Source organism: Trichechus manatus, unplaced genomic scaffold (genome assembly GCF_000243295.1).
Source record: "Trichechus manatus latirostris isolate Lorelei unplaced genomic scaffold, TriManLat1.0 scaffold00019, whole genome shotgun sequence".
Classification (NCBI taxonomy): domain Eukaryota; kingdom Metazoa; phylum Chordata; class Mammalia; order Sirenia; family Trichechidae; genus Trichechus; species Trichechus manatus.
The window spans coordinates 5,822,175-5,838,692 of NW_004443955.1; the positions used below are offsets into that span (position 1 = coordinate 5,822,175).

At 39.1% G+C, this 16,518-nt stretch overlaps 1 non-coding gene across 1 annotated transcript; it reads right to left on the bottom strand.

The window, feature by feature from the left end:
* Positions 1 to 8,792: 8,792 nt before the first annotated feature.
* On the bottom strand, positions 8,793 to 8,869 carry LOC111819875 (small nucleolar RNA SNORD115). Its single transcript, XR_002823445.1, has one exon. It is a non-coding gene; the product is annotated as a small nucleolar RNA SNORD115 (small nucleolar RNA).
* Between the last annotated feature and the right edge of the window lie 7,649 nt (positions 8,870 to 16,518).

A 16,518-nucleotide genomic window follows, 5' to 3' on the forward strand; every position in this document is an offset into this window, starting at 1 on the left:
TCCATAGAACACATCATCCTATCCACTTGATTGTTAAAATCATCCTCTGCTGAGTTCACCCTTTGGTGAGCATTCATATGAGACACAAATATCTTCACCTATTTGGCCCATTCAGAGAGGTCTATCCACATACCTCTTCCCCATAAATCCTTGTCTCCAATTTTCCAATCATGTTCCTTCCAAGTCCCTGACCATCCAGCCAACTACTGACCACAGCCCATAAATCAGTATACAGTCGCACAACTGGCCATTTCTCCTTCCAAACAAAGTGAACAATCAGGTGCACTGCTCAACGTTCTGCCCACTGAAAGGATTTCCCTTCACCACTGTCCTTCAGGGAAGTCCCAGAAAGGGGCTGTAGTGCTGCTGCTCTCCACTTTCGAGTGGTGCCTGTATATCTCGCAAAACCATCTGTAAACCAGGCACGAGTTTTCTCTTCTTCAGCCAACTGATCAAAAGGAACTCCTAGTGAGGCCAGAGGTGCAGACTGGGAGATAGAAGGTAATGTGACAGAAGTGGAGACCAGGGGCATTTGGGCCAGTTCCTCTTGCAACTTACTTGTGCTTTCAGGTACTGCTTGGGCCTGATCTCGTATATACAACTTACATTTAATGATGGAGTGCTACTGTGCACATTCAACTTTATGACTCTGTGGATCAGACAACACGCAGTTCATGATGGGCAGGCAGTTCAGGCCACATGGTGACTTGGTGTCCCATGGTTAAGCATTCAGTCTCTACTAAGGCCCAGTAACAAGCCAAAAGCTGTTTCTCAAAAGGAGAGTAGTTATCTGCAGAGGATGGCAGGGATTTGCCCCAAAATCCTAAGGGTCTGTGCTGTGATTCACCTATAGGGGCCTTTGAAAGACTCCAAACTGCATCTCTATCTGCCACTGACATTTCAAGCACCATTGGATCAGCTGGATCATATGGCCCAAGTGGCAGAGCAGCTTGCACAGCAGCCTGAACCTATTGCTGAGCTTCTCTTGTTCTGGGCCTCACGTAAAACTAGCAGCTTTTCAAGTGCCTTGATAAATAGGTCACAGTAGCACACTCAAATGAGGAATATGTTGCCTCCAAAATCCAAAGAGGCCCACTAGGTGTTGTGCCTCCTTTTTAGTTGTGGGAGCAGCCAGATGCAAAAACTTATCCTTCACTTTAGAAGGACTATCTCAACATACCCCACACCATTGGAACCCTAGAAATTTCACTGAGGTGGAAGGTGCCTGAATTTTTGTGGGATTAATTTTCCACCCTCTAGTGCACAAATGTTTTAGCAATAAGTCAGACTCGCTGACACTTCTTCCTTACTAGATCCAATCAGCATAATGTCATCAATGTAATGGACCAGTGCAACATCTTGTGGAAGGGAAAGGCAATCAAGGTCCCTGCAGACTAAATTATGACATAGGGCTGGAGAGTTGATGTAGCTCTGAGGTAGACAAGTGAAGGTGTATTGCTTGCCTTGCCAGCTGAAGGCAAATTACTTCTGATGGTCCTTGGAAACAGGCATGGAGAAAAAGGCATTAGGCAGATCAATAGCTGCATACCAGGTACCAGGAGATGTTTTAATTTGCTCAAGCAATGAAACTACGTCTGGGACAGCTGCAATTGGAGTCACCACCTGGTTAAGTTTTCTATATTCTACCATCATTCCCCAAGATCCATCTCTTTTTGCACAGGCCAAAGAGGCGAGTTGAATGGGGATGTGGTGGGAATCACCACCCCTGCATCCTTCAAGTTCTTGATGGTGGCAGTAATCTCTGCAATCCCTCCAGGAATGTGGCATTACATTTGGTTTACTATTTTCCTAGGTAGCGGCAGTTCTAATGGCTTCCACTTGGCTTTTCTTTCCATAATAGCCCTTACTTTATTCGTCAGGCATCCAGCATAGGGGTTCTGCCAGTTGCTGAGTGTATCTATTCCAATTATGCATTCTGAAATTGGGGAAATCACTACAGGGTGGGTTTGGGACCCACTGGATCTACTGTGAGATGGACATGAGGCAAGACTCCATTAACAATCTGACCTCCATATGCCCCCACTCTGACTGGTGGGCTACAGTAACATTTCGGGTGTTCTGGAACTAGTTAGTGTCAGTTCAGAGCCAGTATCCAGTAATCCCCCCAAAAAGTCTGAGTATTTCCTTTTCTCCAGTGAACAGTCACTCTTGTAAAAGGCCGTAGATCCCTTTGGGGAAGGCTGGGTGAAAGATTAAGAGTAAAAACTTTTAGCAGTGTGTTGGAGTCCTTCCTCAAAGTGACTCAGTCTCCCCTTCATTCAAGGGGTTGTGGGTCTTTAAAGTGGCTCAAATCTGGGAATTGATTGAGGGACCGTGACTCTCTGGCAGTTTGATTTAGACTGCTGTCACCTGACCTAGAATTCATCCATTTGTACAGATAAGGTAAATATTTAGTAGAGTTCCTATCTATTTCACTCCTAGGGACACCATGATTAAGTAGCCAATGCCATAAGTCCATATAAGTCAGACTATTCTGATTACTGCTTTGACTCTGCTGTCCATTACAGTAACCACGCCCACCTTGTCTTTGTCAATTGAGTGCAGCCACTTGGTCTCTACTACCATGGGGTCCAATCAGCCCCATTGTAGTTAAGTGTCTTAATTCAGTTAGGGCAGTTCCCATTGTTGAATCCAATTTACATAAAATAGCAATCACGGCAGTCTTCAAGGATGCTGGAGCTCCCTTCATAAATTTGTTTCTCACAGTTGTGGTAAAAGATGTGTCCTCTGGGCACTCCATATGTGGGTGTATGGGTCCAACCTGATAAATACACTCTAGCATGTAGATTTCCTTAAGCCTTTGGATACTTTCTTCTACAGTATACCAAGACAGGTCTGGGACTTCAACTTGATTTCGTGTAGGCCACCTCGTAATCCATGCTTCAGCAATCCAACCAGATAAACTATTAGATCCTTTCCTAACTTCTTGAGTTGAAACATTGAATGAAGAATCTGTGCTTAGTGGAACCATATAATAAACTCAGATTGATGCATCTTTCTGTCCCTTGCACCATTATCCCACACCCTTAATAGCCTTTCCCATACATATTCACCAGGTTTCTGTTTGTACATACTGAAAATCTGAACAGACATAACAAGAGACTGAAAACGTAATGAGAAAACTCCCAACAACAACAACAACAAAAAAGTCCTGGCCGAGATGGCTTCACTGGAGAATTCTACCAAACTTTCAGAGAAGAGTTCACACCAGTACTACTCAAACTATTTCAGAACATAGAAAAGGAAGAGATACTTTAGAATTCATTCTATGAAGCCAGCATAACCCTGTACCAAAACCAGGCAAAGACACTACAAAAAAAGAAAATTACAGAGCAATATCTCTCATGAATATAGATGTAAAAATTCTAGCCAATAGAATTCAGCATCATATCAAAAAAATAATACACCACAACCAAATGAGATTAATACCAGCTATGCAAGGATAGTTCAACATTAAAAATCAATGTAATCCACCATATAAATAAAATAAAAGAATGACATGCTCATCTCAGTCAACACAGAAAAGGCATTTGGAAAAGTCCAATATCCATTCCTAATAAAAACTCTCAATAAAATAGGTATAGACGGGAAATTCCTCAACATAATAAAGGTGCAGTGTTCAAGAACTACAGCAAGCTGTGGCTGCTAACCAAAAGATTGGGAGTTCGAATCTACCAGCTGCTCTGTGGAAACTCTATAGAGCAGTTATACTCTGTCCTATAGGGTCGCTATGAGTTGAATTGACTTGCCGGCAACAGGTTTGTTTTTTTGTTTTTTTTTTTAGGTTATATAAAACCAAAAGCCAACATCATTCTTAATGGATAGAGAGGCTGAAAATGTTCCCCTTGAGAAGAGGAAGAAGACAAAGATGACTTTTATCACCACTTTAACATTGTGCTGGAAGTCCCAGCTAGAGCAATAAGACAAGAAAAAGAAATAAAGGGCATCCAAATTGGTAAGGAAGAAGTAAAACTGTTCCTATTTGTGGATGATATGATACTATACACAGAAAACACAAAAAAACTCTATGAGAAAACTACTGGAACTAATAGAAAGATTCATCAGCATAGCAGGATACAAGATAAACATACAAAAATCAGTTGGATTCCTATGCACCAATAAAGAGAACTATGAAAAAGAAATCTGAAAACAATACTATTTATAATAGCCCCTAAAAAAATAAAATACTGTAAAATGGTACAAACACTTTGGAAATCGATTTGGCACTTCTTAAAAAGCTAGAAATAGAAGTACCATACGATCCAGCTATCCCGCTCCTTGGAATATATCCTAGAGAAACAAGAGCCATCACACGAATAGATATATGCACACCCATGTTCATCGTAGCACTGTTCACAATAGCCAAACGATGCAAGCAACCTAAGTGCCCATCAATGGACGAATGGATAAACAAACTATGGTATATCCACACAATGGACTATTACGCAACGATAAAGAACAGTGATGTAGCTGTGAAACATCGTATAACTTGGTGGAAGCTAGAACTTATTATGCTGAGTGAATTTAGTCAGGCACAGAAAGACAAATACTGTATAAGACCACTATTATAAGAACTCAAGAAAAGGTTTAAACACAGAAGAAAACATTCTTTGATGGTTACGGGGGTGGGGAGGGAGGGTGAGGGTTATTCACTAACTAGATAGTAGATAAGATTGATTTTAGGTGAAGGGAAGGACGCACACACTACAGGGGAAGCCAGCACAACTGGACTAAACCAAAGCTAAGAAGTTTCCTCAATACAATCAAATACTTTGAGAGAAAGAGTAGCAGGATGTGGGGTCTGGGGACCATGCTTTCAGGGGACATCTATGTCAGCCGGCACAACAAACCTTATTAAGAAAATGTTCTGCATCCTACTTTGGTGAGTGGCGTCTGGGGTCTTAAAAGCTTGCAAGCAGCCATCTAAGATGCATCAATTGGTACCAACCATGTGGAGTAAAGGAGAACGAAGAACACCAAAGACACAAGGGAAGTATTGGCCCAAGAGACAGAATGGCCCACATAAACCAGAGACTTCATCAGCCTGAGACCAGAAGAACTAGATGGTGCACAGCTACCACCAATGAATGTCCTGACAGGGAACACAACAGAGAGTCCCTGATGGAGCAGTAGAACGATGGGAAGCAGAACTCAAACACTAGTAAGAAGACCAGACTTAATGGTCTGACTAAGACTGGAGGCACCCCAGAAAGCATGGCCCCTGGTCTCTCCATCACCCCAGAAATGGAACAATTTCCAAGGCCAACTCTTCGGACAGGGATTGAACTGGACTATGGGACATAAAGTGATACTCGTGAAGAATGTGCCTCTTAGACAAGTAGATATAAGAGACCAAAGGGGCGGCTTCTGTCCAGAGGTGAGATGGGAAGGCAGAGAGAGTTAGGAGCTGGTTGAATGTTCATGGGGAATCAGGGGTGGAGGGGAGGAGTGTCCTGTCGCAGAATGGGGTGAGAAGTTGGGGTCTCATAACAATGTATGTTAAAAAAAAATTTCTGTATGGGAGACTAACTTGAAATGTAAACTTCATTTAATTACATCAATAAAAAAAAAATAATTAGAAAAAAATACTTAGGAATAAATCTAACCCAGGATGTAAAAGACCTATACAAAGAAAACTAAAAAATACTACTGCAAGAAACCAAAAGAGACCTACATAACTAGAAAAACATACCATGCTCATGGGTAGGTATAATCAACATTGTGAAAATGTCAATTCTACCCAAAGCAATCTACAAATACAATACAATCCCGATCCAAGAACCAACAGCATTCTTTAAAGAGATGGAAAAACTAATCGTTAACTTAATATGGAAAGGGAAGAGGCCCTGGATAAGTAAAGCACTATTGAAGAAGAATAAAGTAGGAGGACTTGCAGTACCTGACTTCAGAACCTATATACAGCTACTGTGGTCAGAACAGCCTGGTACTGGTACAATGACAGACACATTGACCAATGGAACAGAATTGAGAACCCAGATGTAAATCCATCCACCTGCAGTCACCTGATCTTTGACAAAGGCCCAAAGTCCATCAAATGGGGAAAAGACAGACTTTTTAACAAATGATGCTGGCAAAACTGCATATCTATCTGTAAAAAAATGAAACAGTACCCATACCTCACACCATACACAAAAACTAATTCAAAATGGATCAAAGACCTAAATATAAAACCAAAAACTATAAAGGTCATAGTGAGGGTCAATGCTAGAGGCCCTAATACATGGCATTAACAGGATACAAACCATAACTGACAATACACAAACACCATAATATAAGCTAGATAACTAGGATCTTCTAAAAATTAAACACTTATGCTCATCAAAAGAGTAAAAGAGAACATACAGACTGGGAAAAAAATTTTTGGCTATGAAAATCCTACGAAATCTGTAAAATCTAAAATCTTTAGGAGAATCCAACATTTCTACAAAAAAAGAAAAATAATCCAATTAAAAAATGGACAAAAGGTATGAACAGACACTTCAAAGAAGACATTCATGTGGCTAACAGACACATGAGGAAGTGCTCGTGATCACTAGCCATTAGAGAAATGCAAATTAAAACCACAATGAGATACCATTTCACCCCAACATTACTGGCGCAAATCAGAAAAACAGAAAATAACAAATGTTGGAGAGGCTGCAAGGAGATTGGAACTCTTATGCACTTCTGGTGGAAATGCAAAATGGCACAATCATTTTAGAAAAGATTATAACACTTTCTTAAAAAGCTAGAAATAGAAATACCATAGGATCCAGTAGTCCCACTACTAGAAATATGTCCTAGAGAAATAAGATCCATCACATGAATAGACATATGCACACCCATGTTCATTGCAGCATTATTACCAATAGCAAAAAGATGGAAACAACCTAAGTGCCCATTAACAGATGAATGCATAAACAAACAAGAGTACATACAACAATGGAATACTATGCAACAATAAAGAACAATGATGAATCTGTGACATATCTCACAACTTGGTTGAATCTGGAGTGCATTATGCTGAGTGAAATAAGTCAATCACAAAATGACAAAAATTGTGAGACCACTATTATAAAAACTCATGAAAAGGTTTACAAACAGAAAGAAACAACCTTTGATGGTTACAAGGGAGGAGAGGGGTGGGGAGGGAAAAACACTAACTAGACAACAGATAAGTGGTCTTTGGTGAAGGGTAAGACAGTACACAATACTGGGGAAGCCAGCACAACTTGTCCAAGGGAAGGTCATGGAAGCTGCATAGACATATCCAAACTCCATGAGAGACCAAATTACTGGGCTAAGGGTTGGGGACCATGGTCTCCGGGAACATCTAACTTAATTGCATAACATAGTTTATAAAGAAAATGTTCTACATCCTACTTTGGTGAGTAGCGTCTGAGGTCTTAAAAGCTTGTGAGTGACCACCTAAGATACTCCACTGGTCTCACCCCATCTGGAGCAAGAAAGAATGAAGAAAATCAAAGACACAAGAGACAGATTAGTCCACAGGACTAATCGATCACAAGTACCACAGCCTCCACCAGAATGAGTCCAGCACAACTAGATGGTGCCCAGCTACCACCACCGACTGCTCTGACAGGGATCGCAATAGAGGGTTCCGGATAGAGCTGGAGAAAAATGTAGAACAAAATTCTAACTCAACAAAACAAAACAAAAAAAAAGACCAGACTTACTGGTCTGACAGACGCTGGAGAAACCCCTAGAGTATGGCTCCTGGGCTCCCTTTTAAATAAGTACTGAAGTTACTCCTGAGGTTTACCCTTCAGCCAAAGATTAGACAGGTCCATAAAACAAAATGAGACTAAATGGGCACACCAGCCAGGGGCAAGCACGAGAAGATAGGAGTGGACAGGAGAACTGGTAAAGGGGAACCCAAGGTTGAGAAGAGGAGAGTGTTGACATGTCATGGGGGTGGCAAAACAATACGTGTATTAATTGTTAAATGAGAAACTAATTTGCTCTGTAAACCTTCATCTAAAATACAATAAAAAAAAGAAAACGATGGAGTTGTTTTTTTTTTTTTTGTTTTTTTTTTTAAGTTGAAAATATTATCACACTAGTCAACAGTTCACTCAATTCCAGGTTTCAAGGGCCAACTGTTATTCATTGGTGAAGTCATTCAATTTGGGAAGCTGATCAGTGTCACCAATGAAACTCTACTCCATTAAAGTCCCATAAAAATACTATGAAAACAAAGTTGTCTAGCTGTGTCTTTCCCCAAATCAATATGACTCATTGGACTTGGTGCCAGTGAATCAAAAATTCCTTCACTAGCAGTTGCTTCAAGTTTTGGTAGTATCTAGAGATCTCCCCTGGGGTTCACTTGTTCAATCACTCATTGTAAAGAAAATACCACAGGGCACTCATCTTATCTTATTGTGTAAAGTCAATTGCCTATGGGATGAATCGTCACTTATCTCACAAACAGGTGGTACGAAACAAAATAAAATACAGACACCTACCTTGAATCAACATAATCGTGAATTTCTTGGCAGCTAGTCTTTCTGAAACACACAAGGATAGGAAAAAAGCCAATGAATAAGCGTAAGAAATGCCAAACTTTAGTACTTATAGATAATTTAAATAAGGCTTAAAAAATTGAAATTTGTGGCCTTCTTAGAATGAGATACATAACATTGGGCAAAATAATTTTCCCACTAGAGTTTCATTGTCTCTAGACCAATATATCATTCAAAACTCCCCTTCCAGAAGTTCCATTTCTGTCTTCCAGGACTGTCCCCTCTTCTGGGCCTCAACATAATGCAATTGAGCCTAATTTTTTTGTCATCCTCTTCTATACATATTTATGTCTTGTCAATGACTCATGCCATGGCATTCCTGAGGCATACTTCCTTTCAAACCTCAGTGTGCTTATTATAGATGTCTTCCTTCAAGCCCAGTCCTATACTGGATCGGAGTTCACACATGTTCTCTGCAGGATACCTTGGAGATCAGAATTGCCCCAGGGGCAGCAGGCTCAGAGAGTTCTTTTTCAGAAATCTTTGTCAATGAAGTGACAGGGCTCAAAGGAGAGAAATTCTTGTCTCATATGGGTGTGGCTCATATATGCTATTCCTAAATAAAGTGATAAGATCAGTACCGCAAAAATGGCCCATTATATAGGATGCTGAGCGTTAACACCAAGAAATATGAAGATAATGCGTAGAGGATTCTTCACAGTGGAGGGCTTGTGAGATTTCATGCAGAAAAGATACTTTTCCATATATTACCCCTTGTAGATATATATTGAAAGAAACCACGTTTGTAACAATTTGCATGTTTCATTGCAGATGAACTCTCACAAAATGACCCTCCTGAAGCCACATGAAACTAGGCATCTAGAAATCATATATCAGGACACTTCAGAGTATATTCATTTTCATGATTATTTGCCAATACATCTTCTTGAATTTTAAATCTCTGGCCAAAGTGTACTTTTTGTTGTTGTTAAGTGTTATTAATCACTCAAACATATCCCAAAACATTACCATCACAAACTAATAAGCATTAATATATATCCTTTGTTATTTAGACTAAAGGTTTATCACATTATACAGATGGTAACAAGAATCAGAAAATATCTCATTATAACAAAAAAATTTCAGTTAATAGTAAACTTTTCTCATGATGCTGCCTTCAGGTATGCCTGAGCCTTATTGAGAAGCACAACCCATAGTTGTACTCATATTGCCTGAATTGATAAACCTACTCATCTCAATTGCCATTTCAAGAACAACTGACAGTATTCATAGCATATACTTTCATTATATTGTAAATATTGGAGCAATATGTCACTTGGGATCTGATAATGGGGTATCAGTTTGCTCATTATTCAATTGCAAATAAGCTTACAATTGCAGTTACCTGGGATTAGGACTTCAACATATCTTTTTGGGGCATACAATTTAACTCACAAAAAAGCAAAAGATTGATTTTCCTCAGTTGTCTTTATCTAGGTGACCAGGAGTAGGGTGGTAGCCAAAGCAGAGAACTACATCTCATGGATGCTCTTGCTAAAATGTAAATCAGATATCGGGAAAATTTTAATTTTATTCAACTTTACACACACAAGGTAGCAAATATGTGGATCTCATCCCCTGGCCACAAGCCAGGATCTTTGAATGTTTATCGTTCATTAATGATCTACCAACATCACCATACATAGTAAAGCTGAAATAATATAACAGGCATGAATTTGCCTACCTGGGCATTTAGACCCAAACAAATATTGCACCACAGAGAAACAACCAGCGAATCAAAAACCTTTATTAACTTGTGATTAAAGCAAGCTATGATAAAAAGTGAACTGCTACTTATGAAGATCCCATCATGTACATCATTCGTGAAGAAGACACTATGATATTCATATTTTCTGAAAGACTAAACCTAAATACCTTAGAGGTAAGTCTTTATTAGTCCAAGGGTCTATTTGAAATTTCTCAGTCACCAAAGTCAGTCCTAATCCATATAATGGTCATATAATGGTATGTGTCCTGCCAGCTGGATTACTGCTACACACAATGCAAAAAAAAAAAAATAACTGAGGTATAATTTTTAAAAGTTCATGAAAATAAAGCACTCAAATCATTGTTAATATAAAAGAAAGAGCTGATCATTTGGAAGGAGATAGAAAGGTGGGCAAAACAAGTTTCCCGCCCAAACCAAAAATCAAATACACTGCTGTCTAGTCTATTCTGACTCACTGCGACCCTACAGGACAGAGTAGAACTGCCCGTAGGGTTTCCAAGAAGCAGCTGGTGACTTTGAACCACTGACCTTTTTGGGTCAGCAGCGTAGCTCTTAATCACTAGGCCACCAGGGCTCCACAAGGGCTCCTTAGCAAACCCAAAATAATCTACAAGAAAATAATTTGTTTATATTTGAATTTCGATCCAACTTAATATCACACCATAGAGATACTAATGAATCACGAAATTTCTCAACTTTCAATGAAAGCTAAACAAAGGTATGAAGTTCTATCATCTATGTGGGTCACTCAAAGGGAAAAACGCGATGCCATCGAGTCCATTCCAACTCATAGCAACCCTGTAGAACAGAGTAGAACTGCGCCATAGGGTTTCCAAGGGGCAGCTGGTGGATTCAAACTGCTGACCTCTTGGTTAGCAGCTGAGCTCTTAACCCTGCACCACAGGGCTCCACTCAAGGGGAAAAACTATCCATAATAATATCCATGTTCCTGAAGGAATGAACCTAAGTATCTTAGAGGCCAGTCTTCACTAGACCAAGGATCTATTTGGAATCGTATCTCTCTATAATCATTTAGGAGTGTCCAGACTAATTTTCATTTTTAGTCATTCTCATTCTACATGTGTTTTATACTAGTTAACTACTGCAGATTTCCCCCCAGTTTCTGTCAGTTTGTCATACTGTGGGGGCTTTCGTGCTGCTGTGAGGCTGGAAGCTATGTCACCAGTATTCAAATACCAGCAGGGTCACCCATGGCGGACAGCTTTCAGCTGAGCCTCCAGACTAAGATAGACAGGGAAGAAAGACATGCAGTCTACTTTTGAAAAGATTTAGCCAGTGAAAACCTTATGAATAGCAGAGGAACATTGTTTGATATAGTTCCGGAGGATGAACCCCTCAGGTTAGAAGGCACTTGAAATATGACTGGAGAAGAGTTGCCTCCTGAAAGTAGAGTCGACCTTAATGATATGGATGGAGTCAAGCTTTCAGGACCTTCATTTGCTAATGTGTCACGATTCAACATGAGAAGAAACAGCTGTAAACATCCATTAATAATCGGAATATAGAATGTATGAAGTATGAATCTAGGAAAATTGAAAGTTGGCAAAAAAAAAAAAAAAAAAAGGAAGCCATAAACATTGATATCCTAGGCATTGGTAAGCTGAAATGGACTGGTATTGGCCGTTTTGAATTGAACAATCATATGGTCTACTATGCCAGGAACGACAACTTGAGGAACGGTGTTGCATTCACCGTCAAAAAGAACATTTCAAGAGCTATCTTGGAGTACAACGTTGTCAGTGATAGGATAATATCCATACACCTACAAGGAAGACCAGTTAATATGACAATTATTCAAATTTACGCACCAACCACTAAGGCCAAAGATGAAGAATTGAAGATTTTTACCAACTTCTGCAGTCTGAAATTGATCGAACATGCAATCAGGATGCATTGATAATTAATGGAGATTGGAATGCAAAAGTTGGAAACAAAGAAGGATCGATAGTTGGAAAATATGGCCTTGGTGATAGAAATGATGCCGGAGATGGCATAATAGAATTTTGCAAGACCAACGACTTCTTTATTGCAAATACCTTTTTTCACCAACATAAATGGAGACTATACACGTGGACCTCACCGTATGGAATACAATCGACTACATCTGTGGGAAGAGACGATGGAAAAGCTCAATATCATCAGTCAGAACAAGGCCAGGGGCCAATTGCAGAACAGACCATCAATTGCTCATGTGCTAGTTTAAGTTGAAGCTGAAGAAAATCAGAAAAAGTCCACGAGAGCCAAAGTATGACCTTGAGTATATCCCACTTGAATTTGGAGACGACATCAAGAATAGATTTGACACGTTGAACACTAATGACTGAAGACCACACAAGTTGTGGAATGACACCAAGGGCATCATGCATGAAGAAAGCAAGAGATCATTAAAAAGACAGGAAAGAAAGAAAAGACCAAAATGGATGTCAGAAGAAACTCTGAAACTTGCTCTTGAACGTTGAGTAGCTAAGCGAAAGGAAGAAATGATGAAATAAAACAGTTGAACAGAAGATATCAAAGGGTGACTCGAGAAGACAAAGTATTATAATGACACGTGCTAGACCTGGAGATGGAAAACCAAAAGGGAAAAACACGCTTTGCATTTCTCAAGCTGAAAGAACTGAAGAAAAAATTCAAGCCACGAGTTGCAATAGTGAAGGATTCTATGGGGAAAATATGAAATGACTCAGGAAGCATCAAAAGAAGATGGAAGGAATACACAGAGTCACTATACCAAAAAGAATTGGTCGACATTCAACCATTTCAGGAGGTTCCGTATGAGCAGGAGCCAATGGTACTGAAGGAAGAAGTCCAAGCTACACTGAAGGCATTGGTGAAAAACAGGACTCCAGGAATTGACAGAATACCAATTAAGATGTTTCAACAAATGGATGCAGCACTGGAGGTACTCACTTGTCTATGCCAAGAAATTTGGAAGACAGCTACCTGGCCAACTGACTGCAAGAGATCTATATTTATGCCTATTCCCAAGAAAGGTGATCCACGGAATGCAGAAATTATCTAACAATATCATTAATATCACATGCAAGTAAAATTTTGCTGAAGATCATTCAAAAGCAGCTGCAGCAGTATATCGACAGGGAACTGCCAGAAATTCAAGCTGGATTCAGAAGAGGATGCGGAACCAGGGATATCATTGCTGATGTCAGATGGATCCTGGCTGAAAGCAGAGAATACCAGAAAGATGTTTATCTGTGTTTTATTGACTGTGCAAAGGCATTCAACTGTGTGGATCCTAACAAATTATAGGTAACATTGCGAAGAATGGGAATTCCAGAACGCTTAACTGCACTCATGAGGAACCTGTACATAGATCAAGAGGCAGTCTTTCGAATAGAGCAAGGGGATATTGTGTGGTTAAAAGTCAGGAAAGGTGTGCGTCAGGGTTGTATCCTTTCACTATATCTATTCAATCTGTATGCTCAGCAAATATTCCGAGAAGCTGGACTATATGAAGACGAATGGGGCATCAGAATTGGAGGAAGTCTCATTAACAACCTGTGTTATGCAGATGACACAACCTTGCTTGCTGAAAATGAATAGGACTTGAAGAACTTGCTGATGAGGATCAAAGACCACAGCCTTCAGTATGGATTACATCTCAATATAAAGACAAGAAAAATGTCACAACTGGACCAATAAGCAATATCATGATAAATGGGGAAAGGATTGAAGTTGTCAAGGATTTCATTTTACTTGGATCCATAACGACATCCATGGAAGCAGCAGTCAAGAAATCAAAACCCGCATTGCATTGGGGAATCTGCTGCAAAAGACCTCTTTAAAGTGTTGAAAAGCAAAGATATCACCTTGAAGACTAAGGTGTGCCTGACCCAAGCCATGGTGTTTTCAGTCACCTCCCATGCATATGAAAGATGGACAATGAATAAAGAAGACCGAAGAAGCATTGACACCTTTGAATTGTGGTGTTGGAGAAGAATATTGAATATACCATGGGCTGCCAAAAGAACGAACAAATCTGTCCTGGAAGAAGTACAACCAGAATGCTCCTTAGAAGCAAGGATGGTGAGACTATGTCTCACATACTTTGGACATGTTATCAGGAGGGACCAGTCCCTGGAAAAGAACATCATGCTTGGTGGAGTAGAGGGTCATCGGAAAAAGAGGAAGACCCTCAACATGATGGATTGACACAGTGGCTGCAACAATGGGCTTAAGCATAACGATTGTGAGGATGGCACAGGACCTGGCAGTGTTTCATTTTGTTGTACATAGGGTCGCTATGAGTTGGAACTGACTCGATGGCACCTAACAACAACAACAACTGCAGATTCATTTTTCTACTCAACTCTGAAAATTATGGATGTTTCATTCCTATGCTACAGAATTTTTCAGCTTAACTCTTTAGCTTCTTACTCCTTACTGGTATTTATTTTCTAGCCTAACAAATCTCTGTATGTGGTCATTCATCTTCTTTCCAGAAATCCCCTGCATGTGCAAAGCTTAGATGTTCAGTCTACTGCCCATTCTGAGATCATTTAGTGCCCCCAAGGTAGAAGAAAGTACTGAAGACAGCTCCCCTGAAGAGCTTCTTCCCTGTCTAGTATATTAGCCTCTCCATATTCATCTCCCCAGGAGCTATCTATTTCACTGTTTGCATATTCCAAGGCATACTTCTTCTTTCAGTCTTAAAGAACATTTATTTTCCTTTTTTTTTTTTTTTTTTTTTTGCTATTAGAAATGTTGCAGCTATAAGCATGCAGCAGGCATATGTGTGTATTTTAGGGCATAAATGTATGCATTTTTGTTCACTTGAAACCGACACTATGTTGTCTCCATTAAGCGTTAGTAGGTATAGTATAACAGTATTCAACACACACACATAATCAGACTTATTAATTTTAGATCTCCTAGAGAGTGTTTATTTTATCCAATTGTTGCTTGACTCAACACTTCTATCATGGATACCACATTGAATACATTTTCACACGCTTATTGGCCATTTAGATATTCTCCTTTGTGAAGTATCCGTTTAAATATCTTATCTGGCTCTCACTTTTTAACATGCAAACATTTATTGTGTCATTAGCATAATGGTACTTCATTGAACATATAATTTGACCAGCAAGTTTTAATTTTGGAGCAAACCCATTTCTCTATCTTCTCCTTTATATGGTTAGTGTTACTGCTATTTGATTTTAATTTTCCCCACCTCAAAATCATGATGACACTCTCCTATGCTATATCCAAGCAGTTTTATTGTTTTGCCTTTCATATATAAATCCTCTTTACATCTAAGAAATGATTTCTTCATATGATTTAAAAAAGAGCCCTTTTTTCTTCCATATTGATATTAAATAGACCTAGCACTAGCCATTGAACATACCATTCTTTCCTGATCATGCAAAAGTGGAGCCTTTATTGTAAATTAAGTAATCACATATCTGTAGATCTGTTTGTGGATTCTCTATTTTGTTCCATTGGGCTAGTTGTCTATATTTTTTCAGTACACATAGTCTTAACTACTGTGACCTTATAATAAGCCTTTAAATTTGGTCATGTAACTCATGCAACTTCATTTATCTTCTTCAAGATTGTCTAGGCTCTTCTTGGCTCTTTTAATTATTCATGTTCATATTATTTTTGTTAAATTTACAGCTTTCTATTTCCAATCCTTATACACATTTTATTCCTTTTCCATGACTTATTGCACTGATGCACTGATTAAGTGTTGAATAGAAAAGATGACGGAAAACTTTTGTCTTATTCATAATCTCAGGGGGAAAGATTTTAATATCTTTACTATCAATAATATTTGCAATATATTTCTTTTGTAAATTACCCCTTATGTCATTAAAGAATTTCCTTTAGTTCCTAATTTTCAAGACTTATCAGGAATAGATTTTGTATTTTATCAACTTCTTTATCTTTTGAGATGATCATATGCTTTTTCTCCTTTCTTGTGTTAGTATGGTGAATTAGGTGGAATATTTTAAATCATTTAAAAATAAACTTTTTATTTTAGAATAGTTTTATACTTTGAAAAAAAATGTAAAGATAGAGAGTTCCCAAATACCATATCCAGTTTCCCCTATTATTAACATCTTATATTAGTTCTGTGTCCCTGGTGGTGCAGTGGTTAAGCATTTGTCTGCTAACCAAAAGTCTGGCAGTTCAAACCCACCAGCTGCTCCTTGGAAACCCTGCCTCCTTGGGGCAGTTCTA